At 44.1% G+C, this 18,194-nt stretch overlaps 2 pseudogenes; one reads left to right on the plus strand and one right to left on the minus strand.

Moving 5' to 3' along the window:
• Positions 1–13,058, plus strand: part of LOC122340499 — a 32,870-nt pseudogene extending 19,812 nt beyond the window's left edge.
• A 2,414-nt stretch (positions 13,059–15,472) lies between these two features.
• LOC122333547 overlaps positions 15,473–18,194 on the minus strand; it is a 9,694-nt pseudogene continuing 6,972 nt past the window's right edge.

An 18,194-nucleotide genomic window follows, 5' to 3' on the forward strand; every position in this document is an offset into this window, starting at 1 on the left:
TTTCTTGGCAAAAACCCCAAAAAACTAATGTTGTAATCCTGCTCCCACAGTCAGATGATGCCAGACGGGTCGAACATGGGCGGCACTGGGAACCTGCCCACAGCTGCTCCTCTGTCAATGCCTGGCATGAAGAAGCCCTGGCACGAGCACGTCACTCAGGACTTGAGGAATCACCTAGTGCACAAGCTGTGAGTCCACATCCTCCCGTTTCACATTCATGATTTGTCAAGGGCAGTTCTCTTAAACCCGTGTTCTCCACAGAGTTCAAGCCATATTCCCGACCCCTGACCCTGCAGCACTGAAGGACAGACGCATGGAGAACCTGGTCGCTTATGCGCGTAAGGTAGAAGGGGACATGTACGAGTCTGCCAACAGCAGGGTAAAGAGCACAAACTTTCTTGCTACAACCTTCTTTGAGGACGGTGTTTTGTGACTGTAAGAAGGTGGCTTATGTTTATATATCTCTTACCATCTCATCTCCAGGATGAGTATTACCACTTTCTGGCTGAGAAGATCTATAAGATCCAGAAAGAGCTGGAGGAGAAGAGAAAGTCCAGGCTGTCGAAGCCCCAAATGGGCGCTCAGGGTCCTCAGCAGCCTGGCCTTCCCCAGCCCAACACTATGGGACCTGGACAAGCCATTCGGCCTCCGAGTTAGTGGCTTGTTTTTTTTTTATGCTTTAATCTTGTGGTTGTTAGATTTCCTTGGCTGCTTTCTTGATTAGCTGCTCAAAATATGCCTTACTTCCTCAGATGGACCTGTTTCTATGTCCAATGTGCCAAATCAGTTGATGGCCCGGATGCAGGTCCCTCAAGGTATGATTTTTCATTGTGTATACGTATATAATCTGCTGTTCAAAGGTTTAAGGTAGTTAGTGTCTGATTGTCACCAAGGCTCCATGTATTTAATTAAAACTAGAATACAAACTGTGATCTTTCGAAATAATATTACAATTTAAAATAACTTTGTTTTAATTGGATTTGAAACAATTTTAGTAACTCTGTGATGCAAAATTTTCAGCATCATTAGTCTGTTATCTCACTGACTTTAACGGTATCATATTTCTGTATCATCTGTGATTCTTTTTTTTGCCGTGAATGTAATAACTTCCTCTCCGAAAAAAGCAGCTTTTCTGAAACATTGTCTCAAGTGAACACATTAGAGGTCAACCTTAATTTATAAAATATTGCCAAAAACATAAATCATTTGCGCTCTAAAATGTCACTTTACAGAACTGAAATAGGTTGTGAATGCCGTTTTATGTCTGGGTAGGATAAAAGCAGTCGGGCAGGTCATACTGGTAGCGCAGGAATTACTCAAAAGCTTCAATCTCCCGCTGAACAGAAAACCTCTTAACTTTTTTTTTTTTTTTATTGTGTGTTTTTTATCATGTTCTTCAGGGATGGGCCAGTTCAACCCCGTGACCATGCAGAACGTGCAGATGTCCCAGTCACCGGTGGGAGCTCCTCGGGCTGCGTCCCCCATGACACACCCTCCTCAGATGGGCATGGGCACTGTACCAGCGGTGAGCAGCAAGAATTCATTTCAGATTGATTCCAGTTTTGGAATTTTTGGACCGGATTGAAATGTTTTCTCCCTTCATTTTAAGTTTATTTATAGTCAATTTTGTTCTTGAGGGGGGTTCATAGCTTCATCACTCATGTTGCGCCGAGAAAAAAAATTGGGGGTGAAATTGTACTTTTGTGGCTCAAATCTAATTTCTCTTCATTCTTTTGCAGATGGGCATGTCTCCCTCCAGGTTGCCACAGGCACCAGCAATGATGGGTGGCCATGCTAACAACATGGTGGGCCAGACGCCCAACCAGAACCAGTTCATGAACCAGACGCCGTTCCCTGCCTCATCCGGGGGCATGAATGTGAATGTAAACCTGGCCCAGCAGTCGGGACAGAATGTCCCACAGGTGAGGAGTCAGAAGTGTCACATCTTCAGTACGCTTTCATTGTTTGTGCTGTAAATTGGTCTTTCATAAGAGACCACAAACACTTCTTGTCTTCCTGTCATGGAGTGCATTAGTCCTTGCCTATTTCCAGCGCCATTGGTTCCAGAAGTGCTTTCCCATTCATTTTTCCATAGAGGTAAAAAAAAAAAGTTAGAAGCCATGAACTAAACCGACCAGCTTTGAGGAGAATCATAATATTACAGACTTATATTAAAAGAAAAATGGTATTTAAACTATAACACGGAGGTACAACACTTGGTACTTTAAAGAAATAGTTTTTCCTCTCTATTTTTATTTTGAAATTTTACTACTTTCCCTTCTTTACAGTCATTTAAATATAGTAAATGTTTTTGAAATCTGTATATTTGTATGTAGAGGTTTATTTTTGTTGAGAGCATAGGATGACTAGAATGTTTTGATTGCGTCATTAGTGGTGTTTCATGGGAGTTGGCCAAGCAACACTTTGCTCGCTGCACCTCTCTGATTGGTGTGGAATTAAGGGTAATGTCGTTTTTCTACTGGCCTCCCACTACGGAAAAAATAAGTTCAAAAAATTGCTTCAACAAAACCTTCAGTTAACAAACTAGGCTCACACAAAAGGTCTGTTTTTAACAGTTTGAGATACTTTTCTATGGAGAAAATGAATGGAGTTTTTACCACCGGAACCAGACTGTTGCACTCTGTTGTAGTTTCTTGTGCTGTATCTGAGTCGGTTTGCCCTCCATCTCTCCTCTGCAGCAGCAGCCGAACGCTAACCTGACCCTGAATCCCGTGGGCCCTCTGGGCACCCCGTCCGCCCTGTGCTCCACCCCTCCTCCGCCCTCCGCCTCCACCCCGTCAGCTGCCGCTAGCCTACAGCCACTCCAGACCCAGCCTTCCACGCCGGCCTCGGCCGGGGGCCACGTCACGCCCACCCACATCCCCAGCGGCTTGCCCCCCTCCCTCAGCCCTGGGCTCCTCCCCGCCCCTCCCAGCCGCTCACGCCCCTGCAGCCCCAGCCCGAGCCCCCCCTGCAGATGCAGCAGCCCACCTCTGTGCAAGCGCAGCAGCCCAGCACTCCGGTGAGGATCGCCATGAAAACACAGCCTCGATTGCAGCTGTATGCCGTGACGCCCTTAACTCATGTCCTTCCTCGTTTGTCTTTCTGTTAGCTCTCTCAGATGGCCGCTAGTGTTGATAATAGAGTTCCCACGCCTGCATCCGTGGCCGAGACCCACTCCCAGCAAGCTTTGCCTCCCGACTACCCTGCTGTCGAACCCAAAACCGAGCATCAAGAAGACGAGCAGGACTTTAACTCTGGGAAAAAGCGGCCCGATATCAAGATGGAGGTGTGACTTAATGCGAAGCTTAAAATTGGCTTTAAAATGGTTCAGAAATTCTTGATTTTATTTGGTTGCGTTTAAGTATTTCCGCTACTATTCGAAATTTAGAAAATAGTGTTAACATTGGTGAGAAATTGCTATTTTTATTCAGCAATGAGGCATTAAATTGATCAAAAGTGACAGTAAAGACATTTGTTAAAATGGATTTATATTTCATATAACTGATGCTCTATTTAACTTTTATTGGTCTTGCGTTTTATTTTAAAGATTCTGTTCAAAGAATCCTGAAATAAAACATTTATAAGAACTATTTCTTTTGTCAGCGAAAAATTCTGAAAGATCATATGAAATAATGATTGTTTCTTTTTGTAGATATTCTTAATTTCTCATTTGACAATTTATTTACCTTTTATTTGTCATAGAACTCTACAACTCATTTGTCTTGCTTGCCCTAATGACAATATTTAACTCTTTGTCTCTAGTTTCACGATATTTTTAGCAAAGGTCTTAACATTGCTTATGTTGTTCATTAGGATGAAGATGTCAAACCTCCTCAAATAAAAGAGCAACCACAGTCTGTAGAGCCTAAACAGGAACCGATGGAAACCGAGGAGAAGAAACCAGAGACAAAGACCGAGCCGAAAGAGGAGGAAGTGTCCAGCACCAACAGCACTACACCATCCAATCAATCCGCCCAGTCGCGCAAGAAAAGTAAAAACAATATTCTGACACCATTCAAACCACGTTTAGTAATATCTGCAACTTGATTAGTCACAGAACATCATAATTTGTTCCAGTTTTCAAGCCAGAGGAGCTCAGACAGGCGCTGATGCCTACATTAGAGGCTCTGTATCGTCAAGACCCAGAGTCCTTGCCCTTCCGCCAGCCAGTGGATCCCACTCTCCTGGGCATCCCGGTAAATACCATACACCTGTTTATTGGGCCAATCTTTTATTAATATCTCTTTAAATGCTCTAAATAAATTAGATAAAACTTTTTGTAAAAAATCAGATTTTGCCTAGTATTAAAAAATGTATAGTTCACCAAAACTGAAAATTACCCCACTTTTTTTTTTTTTTTTTTTTTCAGTCCGAAGCCATCCTAGGTGTATATGACTTTCTTATTTCAGACGAACACAGTGAGAAAATAATGCAAGTGACATTATTTTGAAGCTAAGAAAATCGGTTACATCTGCAAGTACTGCGACGTAAAACTAACCTATACGCCTTGGGGGGGAGTTATCACATGCCTTTTGAAGCAGATCGATGGGTTTTTGTAACATAAATATTTCCTGTATTAAAATTCTAACGTAAATAACTGATCGAGCGAGTGATCGGCGAGTTCCCAGCTTCTTGGCTGACCTATGACACGACGTACGATGCAAGTTGTCATACGTCGAGTCATAGGTCGGCCGTGAGTCAATTATTTACATTAGAATTTTAAAACTAGAAATATTTTTGTTACAAAAACCCATCCTTCTGCTTCAGAGCACATGTGATAACCCCCCGAAGGCGTATAGGTTAGTTTCACGATGGATATATCCGATTTACAGAACTTCAAAATAATGGCTGCTATCCACGAGCGTTACCAAGCTTGTCTGAAAAGTCATATAACACCTAGGATGGCTTCGGGGGGGGGGAAATATGGGGTAATTTAAATTTTTGGGTTAACTATTCTTTTAATGCTGAAAACAATTCAGTTAAAGCTTCCCATGTAATCAGACAATATTACACAGGGCAGTGTATTTGACTTGTTTGTTTTTTTGTTTGTCACCAGGACTACTTTGACATTGTAAAGAACCCAATTGACCTTTCCACCATCAAGAGGAAGCTGGACACCGGGCAGTACCAGGAGCCCTGGCAGTATGTTGACGACATCTGGCTGATGTTCAACAACGCCTGGCTCTACAACCGCAAAACATCTCGAGTGTACAAGTACTGCTCAAAGCTGGCCGAGGTGTTCGAGCAGGAAATTGACCCCGTCATGCAAAGTCTGGGGTACTGCTGTGGGCGCAAGGTGAGAACTGGAGCTGCTTGGTTTAGCGTGTCTTAGTAACCAAATACAAACCTCTGGTTTTGGATCATTGATGGATGACATTTTGATGAACCAAGATTTTTTTGTTCTATGCTGTTTCAGTGAATGCATAAATAAACTTCAGTAACCAATACTTGTAGAGCGTTATCCAATAAATCATAATAAAATTGGTTCTTATGTTACTATCGATATAAATCCAAGTGTAAGCGTACACTTCATTGCTTTTATGTAAGTTTGAATAAATATTTGTCAGCCACGGTTTATACTTTCATTTAAAAAAAAAATTTGTGGAAACATTATAATGGATGTAACAAATTGCTAAAATTAACTGAAAAATATAATAAAAAAATAGTGTAATAGATACTATAATACTGCTACAGCTTTAAGTTGCTTTTAACAGAATTAAATTTTCTCTGTCTCCACAGTACGAGTTTTCACCTCAGACGCTTTGCTGCTATGGCAAACAGCTCTGCACTATCTCCAGGGACGGCACATATTATAGCTACCAAAACAGGTAACCAATGGCATGATCAGTGGTGTGAGAAATGAGATGGCGATGAATGACTTTTCAAGTGGGACTGTGATGCACTGTGATACGCTTCTGACATTTAGTGCTCAGTTGACTCCATGTTGTTTGCGCCTTAAAAATTGAATCATAAAAGCAAGTTCAGAGGTTAAGTGTCTTGCTCAAGGTTACACTTTGTGGGTCAGTCGTTGTGGGTTTTAAATCTGTTTGCAAGCCTAGATCTTCGCCTACTAGACTTTGTGATAATCAGATCACGACATCTGCATTTTAATTAAATATATATGCACTGCATTGATGGTCAGTGTTTAAAACGAATAATTTAAGACAGGCGCGTTTTAATTTTACAGTTGTAAAATAAAATTGTATTAATTTTATTAAATACTTTATTTTAAAAGTGAAATCAAAATTGTAATATTTTTGTTCTTATTTAGCAAATCGTTTTTTCTTTTAGTGACGGTAATAAAATAATTACTAGTTATTTAGTTTAGTTATTTATAGTCATATTAAGATAAAATCATTGTTTTTCAGAACTGTGTAGCTTTCCAGAATTAGAATAAATGTTTTATTGCTTTTTCAAAATCATAATTGGGTTTTCCCCCCAAATCTACCAGCCTTTAGTTTTAATAACATGCCTGGAAAAGCTTTGGTGCATCACTTTTCCACAGCTGGCATTAGTGCATGTTTCTGATCTCACCGCATTGTCTTTATTTCTGTTTCATGCCTTTAATTTGTTCTTAAAAGCAATCAGAAAGTGCATGTCGCTACTTTCTAGTGCATGAAAGGACATTCCATCCTGTAGCTATCCATTGTTGTTGTTTTCTTTTTTTATTTAACGTTCATTTACGTGTTTGAATGCTAACCTCTACTCTGCCTTGGCCTGTTTGCTGTGTGTGTCAATCTCTGCCCGACCCCTTCGTTCTGCGCTCTTGTGCTGTGCTGCTCTCCGTTCGCGCCGGTTTGCCTGTGCTCTTGTGTGCTGGCTCCAGTTCACCCAAATATGGCCTTGTTGCCGACAGGTATCACTTCTGCGAGAAGTGCTTCAACGAGATTCAGGGCGACAGTGTCACCCTGGGAGATGACCCGGCCCAGCCGCAGACGTACGTATCTTCTGACGCCCAGAAGGCTTTGAGGTTTTTCTATGTTAAATTACACAGTTTATACTCAAAAATGACTTGTGCATATGCAGAGGAAGAACTTATCTTGTACGTCTTTCTGCAGTATGATATCAAAGGAGCAGTTTGAGAAGAAGAAAAATGACATGTTGGACCCTGAGCCGTAAGTTTCGTCATTTTAAGCTTTGTTTGAATGGCGCATATTCTAATGAATATCTATGGAAATGTCATGAATTATCAACCACTAACATGACCTTCTGTCTAACAGCTTTGTTGAATGTAAAGACTGTGGCGGAAAATGCATCAAATCTGCGTGCTACATTACGACGTCATCTGGCCATCAGGGTAAGCATCTTGTCCCACTGTTCCCCTGAAGAGTTTGGCTTGACGTGATCTTGCAGCTGCTTTATTTGTCTCTCGTTCCTGTAACAGTTTCATCTGTGAAAACTGCATGAAGAAGTCAGGGAAAACAAGAAAGGAAAACAAGTTTTCTGCTAAAAGTGAGTGCTTTCGAAGCGTCTTCCTGCTTGCTGCTCTATCTGTCGCAGAGTGAAGTAACCCTCTGTGTTTTCTCTGATCAGGGTTACAGAGCACGAGACTGGGCTCGTACATCGAGGACCGAGTGAACAAGTACTTGAAGAGACAGAATCACCCCGAGGCCGGAGAGGTGTTTGTGCGGGTGGTCGCCAGCTCTGATAAGACCGTGGAGGTCAAACCTGGAATGAAATCCAGGTAACGTCACGCATAATGAATATGAATCAAGTATAGTTCCCTTAGTAAAGACATTTTAAAATGTATTCAGAAGTGGTTTGTTTTTGGTTTCACACTGACTGAGAAAAGTCTAGCATGTACCTAAATTGACAGGAGCAATTATTTCTCTGCAGGTTTGTTGACTCAGGAGAGATGTCAGAAAGCTTTCCCTACAGAACCAAAGCACTTTTTGCGTTTGAGGAGATTGACGGAGTGGATGTGTGTTTCTTTGGCATGCACGTCCAGGAATATGGATCTGATTGTCCCTTTCCTAACACCAGGTATCATGCAAATACTGATCAGTGAGGGGGGAAAGTAATGAAGTCCATCTTGAACATGGCAGTAATTGCTAATTAACATTTTACTTCTCTTTCTAGACGGGTATACATATCATATCTTGACAGTATTCACTTCTTCAAGCCTCGGATGCTAAGAACTGCGGTTTACCATGAAATCCTCATTGGTTATTTGGAGTATGTTAAGAAACTTGGGTAAGTTTTAAGTCCTTTCATGTGTGTCGTTGATTTTAGTGTTAAAATACTAAAAAGCCATTCTTAAGCTAACACCAAATCGGGAAACTTGCATGCACCTCTTTATTTTTCACTTCACAGCTAACATTTGCATTTGCGGCATTGGTTATGCACTAATGGACTTTTTTCCCACCTACAGCTATGTGACTGGTCATATCTGGGCCTGCCCACCTAGTGAAGGCGATGACTATATCTTCCACTGTCACCCTCCTGATCAAAAGATTCCCAAGCCTAAAAGACTGCAGGAGTGGTATCGAAAAATGCTAGACAAAGCCTTCGCAGAAAGAATCATCCATGACTATAAGGTATGCCCAGTGCTGAATTGGTTTTTAAGGGATTTGCGGTCGGTTAGTTTTCATTCACTATGGGTTAACGTCACACTGACACAGATATGACTCACAAAATGACTTGCTTGTGTTATGCAGGACATATTTAAGCAGGCCACAGAGGACCGGCTTACAAGTGCCTCTGAGCTGCCCTATTTCGAGGGTGATTTTTGGCCCAATGTTTTGGAGGAGAGCATCAAGGAGCTGGAGCAAGAGGAGGAGGAGAGGAAGAAGGAGGAGAATACAGCCTCCTCTGAGACAACTGAGGTTAGTCAAAGAGCCAAATGGTGTGAATGAGTATTTATTGTAGTCTCTAGCCATTTGTTAAACATCATTTTTTTTCAACAGGGAACCCAAGTTGACAGCAAGAACGCCAAAAAGAAGAACAATAAGAAGACCAATAAAAATAAGAGCAGCGTGAGCCGCGCAAACAAAAAGAAGCCTGGGATGCCGAATGTAGCTAATGATCTGTCCCAGAAGCTATATGCAACAATGGAGAAGCACAAAGAGGTTAGACCTGTCTCATTAAATCTTTTTTTTTTTTTTTTACCTGAATACCATTTGTTTTGCTCTGAATATGCCAAGTGCTGACCAGAAACACTCTTGCGCCCCAAAAAATCCAGGTCTTCTTCGTGATCCACCTGCATGCCGGTCCAGTGATCAATACCTTGCCTCCAATAATGGATCCTGACCCCCTGCTGACCTGCGATCTGATGGATGGCGTGATGCTTTCCTGACACTGGCCAGGGACAAGCACTGGGAGTTCAGTTCCCTGCGTCGTTGCAAATGGAGCACTATGTGCATGCTGGTGGAGCTACACAATCAGGGCCAAGACCGATTTGTGTACACTTGCAACGAATGCAAGCACCATGTAGAGACACGCTGGCATTGTACCGTATGCGAGGTCAGTCATCAGCCATTGTTTTTATTTAAGAAACAAAAATGGTACTATTTTATTGCCAATTTATCAATATCCGAGGTTTAAATGGGAGTTTTAAACCTACAACCTACTAAAGAAGCGAGGCTTTCTTGACAACTGCGTCTCCAACTGTGAATATAACATCAATCGGTCATGCAGCAGTCAATATTTTGCGCTATGATTATTCTGAAAATGATATTAATACTACTTCTGATTTCTTTCAGGACTTTGATCTATGCATTAACTGCTACAACTCCAAGGGCCACGAGCACCAAATGGTGAAGTGGGGTTTGGGCCTCGACGACGACAGCAACAACCAGAGTGGCGAGGCCAACAAGAGTCCACAGGAGAGTCGACGCCTCAGCATCCAGCGCTGCATCCAGTCATTGGTGCATGCCTGCCAGTGCCGCAACGCCAACTGCTCTCTGCCGTCTTGTCAGAAGATGAAGAGAGTGGTGCAGCACACCAAGGGCTGCAAGCGCAAGACCAACGGAGGCTGCCCCGTTTGCAAGCAACTCATCGCGTTGTGCTGCTACCATGCCAAGCACTGCCAGGAGAACAAGTGCCCCGTGCCCTTCTGTCTCAATATCAAGCACAAGCTGCGCCAGCAGCAGATTCAGCAGCGGCTGCAGCAGGCGCAGATGATGCGCCGGCGCATGGCACTCATGCAGGGCAGAGGAATGCCGCCCAGTCTGCCCTCCCCAACTACCTCAGGAGGTCCAGGGCGCCCAACTCTCAGCAGCTGCAGCGGCAGCCTGTCGCCTCAGACCTGCGCAGGCATTACCCACCCAGCCCCAGCAGGCGCATCCAAGCGTGGCTGCAATGGTGCAACCCTTCCCCAACCAACCGCCTACACCTGGGTGCAGGGGTAAGTCAGGCACGCCAGTCCTCGCCTCTGCCCCAGCAGCAGTCCCCTGCCCATGCCGCGCGCAACTGCAGCCGCAGCCCTCTCGCAGCAGCAGCAGGCTTTAAAGGTTGCGAAACAAATAGAGATGATGACCAAAGTGCAGCAGCAGCAGCAACAACAACAACAACAGCAGCAGCAGCAGCAACAACAACAACAACAACAGCAGCAGCAGCAAGACTACAGGATGAGCGTAAATGGCATGCAGATGAACCAGACTCGCATGATGACTCCCATGCAGATGATGGCCCCCGTGTGGCCTCAGATGGTTCAGAACATGCAGCCTGGCCAGTGGCCAGCTGGGATGCAAGGGTCCATGCAGAATCCCCAGGCGCCTCCGACGCAGCAAGTGCCGCCACAGCAGATGGCCATGGCCCCGCAGCAGTCTCAGGTAGTGCAGACGCCACAACAGGCACAAATGATACAGCGTGCCATGATGCAGCAGCAGCAGCAGCAGCAGCAGCAGCCGCGCGCAGATGCAGGCCGTCATGCCTCCCCAGCAGGCGCAGCCACAGGCCCGCAGCAGCAAGGCATGCAGCAAAGAGGGTGGCCAGCAGCATCGCTCCCGGGCGTTACCAAGACCTGCTGCGCACCTTAAAATCGCCAAGCTCCCCTCAGCAGCAGCAGCAGGTCCTCAACATCCTCAAATCTAACCCGCATCTCATGGCTGCATTCATCAAACAGAGAACGGCCAAGTACCAAGCCAGCCAGCCGCAGCAGCAGAACCCGCAGGCCATGCTCGCAGCTCAGCCGGGAATGCAGAACATGGCTGCGATGCAAACCGGCCCGTGCAGAGGCCCGTCATGCCACCTCAGCAGCCGCAGCGGCGCGCGCCCAAGCCATGGCGCCCTCGGACCACAGGGACAGATGCTGAACGCCGCGCTGGCGAAACCAGCAGCTGTTCCGCAGGCAGCTAATGCGCATGCAGCAGCAGCAGCAGCAGCAGGGAGCGATGCCTCCAGGACAAGGGAGGTTCCGCGCCCTCAAAGCGCGCGCCAGTTACTCGCAAAATCGCATGCAGCAGCAGATGGCCATGCAAGGAGGCGCCGGACCGATGGGTCAGATGCCGCAAATGGCTCAGATGGGCCAGCCTGGCATGAGCATGGAAGCCCAGCAGAACATGCTGCAACAGCGCATTCTGCAGCAGCAGCAGCAGCAACAACAGCAGCAGCAGATGCTGAAGCAGCAGATGGGATCGCCGGCTCAGGCTGCTTCCATGAGTCCCCAGCCCCACATGCTCGCAGGACAGCCGCAGGGGGCTCACCTGCCCGGGCAGGCCATGGCCAACGCGCTGGGCAACCAAGTGAGGTCGCCTGCGCCCGTGCAATCGCCCGGCCCCCCATCCCAACAGCCACCACATTCCAGCCCGTCCCCGCGCATGCAGCCCCAACCCTCGCCCCTGCACTCCGGCGCGTCCCACCCCAGCCTGGCGGGACCCATGCCGGGCCCCATGGACCAGGCTCACATGTGCACACCCGAACAGAGTGCAATGCTTCGCGCAGCTGAACACGCCAAACCGTGGAGGGCTCCCCAACGAGTTGAGTATGGTTGGGGACACATCGGGAGACACGTTAGAGAAGTTCGTCGAGGGATTGTAGCATTAAGAGACGTTCTTTTTGAGGAGAGAGAGGTGTGTTTTCTACACAGGAAATTAGGAGGTGACAGAATGAACTGTAATAGGTTTACACAACCAATGGACTGCTTTTTCTTCCTGTCGGAGGGACTGAAATTACTGTTTAAAGAGCAGAATCACAAAGGGTATTTTCCTGGGAGGGTTGTTGGACCGGCCGAAATGCAGTCTTGGTCTACGAGTTACATTTTTAATTGTTTTCGATGTTTTTTTTTTTTTTTTTTTTTTTTTTTTTTTTCAGGGAGGGGTTTATTTTGAGCTTATGGACTTTTAAATGGAATTTCTCAAGGCAAAATATTTGATTTTATTATTGAAGACTTTCGTTTTGTATGTTTGCAAACTGAAATGCGTTGGTTTTTTTTTTTTTTTTGGTGAGTGTGTGTGTGCGTGTTTAGGGACTGTAAGATACTAGGTGTGGAATTAGGATCGGGAGCAATCCTCATTCCTGTCTGATACGTATTCACATTTACCAGGTTTGGAAAAGGAACGCGCCGCCTTTTTTCTCTCCAAACTGTGGAGTTTGTACAGAGGACCTGTATTCATTTGTACAGAAAGGAGCTTGGCTACTGCACACACATGCACACACACACACACACACACACACGCACACACACGCGCACACACACACACACAAGAACACACACACAAACATGCGAGCAAATTGTGAAAGTTGCTCTTATTTTTCAAGGTGCCCAAATGCGTTAATTTATTGGCCTGGATTCAGTAGTTGTCTCTTAAGATGTAGGAAGATGTTCCTGTTTTTCTCGTTTGATCTCTGAAACATCAATGATGTCCCCTCCGCCTCGCGTATGAGGCCGGAGCTTCGTCTGACTGCTGATTTGTTCAAAGAGTTCTTCAGTCAACCTCTTTTGTTTTTCTCCTCATGAAACTTGAATTGAAGGTGAACGATTCTTTAATGTAAATCATGCAGCTTGATGACATACTGTAAATAAAAGGAAAAAAGATTGAGATCGCTGTATAAACTGGTTAAGAACTTGTTTCGTACTTATATACCATATTGTTAAATAAACTGTGTGCAACAGACCACGGCCCTTGTGGTGACTTCATATGCGGTTTTTCTGATTTCAGGTTATTAATATGCATTTTTAAATGAACACCTGATTGTTTTCATATGGTGCCTGTGCTATATATATATATTTATTTTAATTTTTTTCTTATCTTAAAATCATTTTATTTATTTTAGATCTAAAAGTGCAGTCTTGTATTTTATAGATCTATTTAGGTTTTACTTTGTGAACTTTTTTTTTTTCTTTTGTACTAAGCCAAGAAGTGAGCGTGTCGGATGCATTTGAAAAAGCAATTATGAAATGTGGCACAGAAGTTAGGCTAAATGACCGTTTTACTTCTCAGCCCGAGGTCGAGACGATCTGCTCACCGCCGGCTCCACTGCGCCCCCTGTTGCCTGAAAGGCGCCACTGCCACCAAGGGCCCTTGTCCTGCAATTCACATTTTCTGCGTGCTTCATTTTTTTTTTTTTAACAGGCTTGGATGTGATTGAATATATAGAAAATGCATTTATTTATTTATTTATTAGTCTTTGGTCTAAATTTAAGGTAACATACAGGTAATTCAATGATTGCAAGTGTGGCATTGTAATGATTAAATAATTTAGCCACATACAAAAATTAAATGTTTTTCCAAAATGTGCATATTTATTGTTTTTGCGTCAAATTGCACTTTCTATTTCTCAAGAGAAGCTCCGGGCACAGGGAGAGAAACCCTGCTCCGAGCGGACCTGAGCACGAGACGCCTAACAAACAACTACAGCTCGAAAAATACACGCTATGCTTGATCCCGAGATCTCATTTAGAGGAATCACACGTGCAGTTTTTCTTTAAAGCCACATACTGCGTGTTTCTTCACGCTAACAGCTGTCTGAGGAGAGGCCAATGAAATCGCTTAAACTGAGGTACGTCTTCGCTTATTATTATTTTTTATTAAGCTGTATGTCGTAAGTCAATTCTGTCAATGCTTTTGAATATTTTATGGCATTCGGTATTGCTTTGTGTGTTGCAATTCGACACTTTATGCAAAAAATTGTGAATTGGTTTCTCATAATTATATATTTATTTATACAGACGGAGTTGAGTTCCGTGTCGTTTACGGACGCAAGAAGTCAAACGCCTTAGGTATGCGTTCGTCCTCTTCAAGAGAGCCCTGCGTTTCTTGGGGGACGCGTTCGTCGCTCTCTTTGAAGTTCGCGGCGTGCACGTGACCTCGCGCTCGTTCTGCGTGTTCCGGAACGCTACGAAACGGGTCGCCGCTAGCGTTCAACGAATTTAAAATTTGCGTAAGTTCAGCGAGTTTTTTCCCCACGGAACGCGTTTCCATCGCCGTTCTGCCACGTTTTAAGACACCGTTTCAGTTGCAACAAACGCTCGACGTCGCCGCTTTGTGTTTTTGAACGCAGGAACGCGTTACTCGGTCCGAACCCTGTCCGGTCGCGCTTTTTCAGGATGCGGGATTTTGAACGCTTGCACGCGCACCGACCTTTCTCTCGCGTTTTTTTTTATTTTTATGTTTTATTCATAAAAGAAACTGTTCGTGTGGCGCGCTGGGCTCAGTCCGAAGTCAATTCAGAGCGTTCCCTTGTAATTATCACGCGTGCATCATTTATGAGCCCGAATTAATTCGATAACCTGGAATAGTTGTGCGTTTAAAAAATTCATACCGTGCCGCGGGAGCGTTTTCTTAACCTAATCGATCAGCGCCTAGCATGAAAGTGTTATGTGATCAGTTTTGCACTGATGCGCGATCAACACGGGAACGAAACGGCACGAGCAGGGCGTTCTTCATAACGGCGAGGTGAACTAGAATCCACATGATCTACTGTAAATGCGTGACTAACCGGCTGCTTCACCTCCGTCGGCGTCGCGTCACGCAGCGCAGCGTGCGCTCATCATCGGCGGCGTCGACGCGCCTCCTGCTGGCCGAACGACGCAACCGCGGCGCGGCGCGTGGCGCACTTCGTTTCCGAGCGCTCCGGATCCCGCTTTCGCTTCACAGAGTCGGGCACCGTCGGATTCAGCCGAGACGGATCTTCTTTCGCGGTCGAGACGTTAAGGAAGCGCCAGAACGGTCGTGCACGCGCTGTCCTTTCAATAAACCAAAGCGTTAACCCGCTATTAAACGTTTTAGCGGATGTCAGTGGTGAGAGCAAAGCATTTGAGACATGTTTGTTTTATTTAATACCGTCCTCGCGCTAACTTACACGTACAGAATTTTAGAGCAAAAAGGTACAACAAATATCAACACTCGACATCTAACGGCTTGACTGGAATCACTTTCTTGCATCTTCAAACTGCTCAATAATTGTCTCCGGTCAGCCTCATCACGTCTCCCGCCCGAACGACAATGTCACACCTGCACAAAGCATCTCAAGTCTCCATATAAACAACGCTTGTTTGTGTTTAGTGTGCGAGGTGACCCCTGGGGCGCCCCCTTCGCGGCACCCATGCATGGCTCTAATAAAGGCAAAACAAGTCCGTCGGCCGTGTCAGTGTTTCTCCAGGGCTTGGCGAGGAGCGATTCAGGCGAGAGATCATCGGACGAGGTCTTCGTTCAGGCGGCGGTGATCATGGCGTTGTCATATATCTGGTGTGAAAAAATAGAAGTTGGGGTTTTTAACCGGAAACGGGGTTGAGATGAGAGAGAGGGAGGAGGAGCGGTTTCTTTACCTGGTCGAGGAGGAGCTGCGCCAGCTCGAGGGTCGAGTCCTTCAGGGCGTGAAGCTTCTTGATCAGGTCGTGTCTGCAAAACAAACGCTCGGTGTTAGGGGAGACGCTGGTAAAAAACATCAGTAATCCACATGACTGCAGTCCGTCATTTAACATTTTTTGGAGAAAAAAAACATGCACGGAACAGACAAAAAAAAGGGTTTAAAACTGAAACCAGCCCAAAGAGCAACAGCTAAAAATACATTGCGTGGGAGCAAATTTTAAAGATGTTTGCACGTTTCCTATCGTAAATATATTGAAATTTACTTTGTGATTAGTGATATGCATTGCTAAGAACTTCATTTGGACAACTTTAACGGTGATCTAACCGTACATCAAGGGAAAGATTTTTATTTTGCCTTTTTTTAAAGGTTTGTTCAGCTTTCCGATGCTGTAAGGACCTCAGTGTCAAAAAAAGCGGACACTTATGAGTGGCCTGCGGTCCTGAAAACATAACAACGGACTATTTCACTGGAGGAGGCAGCTTTTCACTTCAAGACTTCCAGTGATGGGCTGGAGGTGGATCATTGTGATGTTTTTACTCTCTTTCTGGCGGCACCCATTACGCTGCAGAGCACGCGCACTGGGCAGCGAGTGATGCAATGCATTTCTCTAAACCCGTTCTAATGAAGAAACAAATGGCCTCAAAGTGAGTATAACTTCTCCTTTAAGACGCATTATAACGGTGTGCATCTCCTCCCTGTAGGGAAACGGCGGTGTCGTACCCGGCGTTGATCTCCAGCGTGGGCTGCAGGATCTGGGCTCTCTCCTCTGAGCTGCGGGCGAGCTGCTGCGTCTTGCCAGGAAGTGCCGGCGGCGCCATCTCCAGGACCGTGATCATAGCAGGTGTGTGTCCAGGCCTTGGCGTCACCTGCGCAAACAGTCGTACGTTAACGTTAATGATCGTCGGCGTCAGGTTTCTACACATTTGTGAGTGCAAATCACTGTTTGAATTAACTTAATTATGTAGACGCTTAAGCATTCACAATTAAGCACCATGTCAATCATCATTATAACACAAAGAGTGATTGTACAGCTGGTTATTATAACTAATAAATGGACATGAAATATTGATAAGTTAGTATTATGTTGAAATGACAAACACAAGTGTAAATTTTTCATTTGTATGCAAACTAAATGAATGATTGCAAAATATGTGTGTGTGCATTTTTATATATATATATATATATATATATATATATATATATATATATATATATAATGAATGCATGTTGGTAAATGATACATAATCAGACAAAATACTAATTTGGGCTACAAAAGTGATTTTGTGAGAAAAAATAATTTACTAAAAATATATATCAAATTAAAACGAATGCTAATGCATGAATTGTACATAACTGCATTTTGGATATAATTAAAAATTAATATATATATATATATATATATATATATATATATATATATATATATATAAAATGCATGCTATTTTTAATTGCATACTGTAATTTAAGAAATGCATTTAATTGTATAGAAATAAAAAAATATGAATTTAAAGCGTTTATATTTTTAACAGACAATATTTTATATTACATAGCTGATTAACAACCAAATAAATGGACATGAAATATAGATATTGAAGTTTAAATGATTATTTGAAAGAAAAGAATACTAAAGAAAATTTGAAGATAAAATATTAAATTAATTTTATATAGTTACATGTAACGGGCTAATTAAAAATGTGAAAAATATTTGGTATACGTGTATAGGACAAATCTAAATACTTCATATATTTTTACAGTATGTGCCTGCAATTTTTTTTAAATTTAGCTACTGACTGATGTTTACTGAAAGATACCTTTGCTACACAGTTATTTTCAATGCGAGAAGCAGTGAATGAGAATGTAATTTTTGTTGCATGCATGCACACGAGGTTAACCTTGATGTTGGTGACTCTCTGTCCGAGTGCGTTCCTCATCCAGGCCATGAGATCTTCCGCCTGCTGATCTGTCAGACGCTCTGAAGCTGCGCAACACAATCCCGTCACCAGCGACTCGAGCTGATATCACGACTTTCTAGGTAATTAGCCGTCCGTTTATTTGTCTAAACGCTTAAACCGCATTAACATGGTTTGCAAAACAAGGCAAGCAATCAAGAACGTGACTTCTTCAATTCCAGGGACGTCCCAGATAATGACCGTGACCGTACCTCCCCTACGCCCCGTCTTACCTGGTTTGCTATCTTGAAATTTCTCCTCTTTGTAGTGATCTACAACGATGTCGGTCTCGGCTGAGATGAGCTTCTTCCTGTCGAACTCTCTGAGGTGAAGCAGCGTGAGCTCGTCAAACTGCTCGAAGCAGAACAAGACCTGCAGGGAGACACAGACACAATAAATCCTTGTGCTTAAATGCCGGATCAAACGATGCATTATCTGATAAATATTAAAATATAAATATATTATAATATAAATACATAATGATTAATG

This window comes from Puntigrus tetrazona, chromosome 3, assembly GCF_018831695.1.
Source record: "Puntigrus tetrazona isolate hp1 chromosome 3, ASM1883169v1, whole genome shotgun sequence".
In the NCBI taxonomy this organism is placed as follows: domain Eukaryota; kingdom Metazoa; phylum Chordata; class Actinopteri; order Cypriniformes; family Cyprinidae; genus Puntigrus; species Puntigrus tetrazona.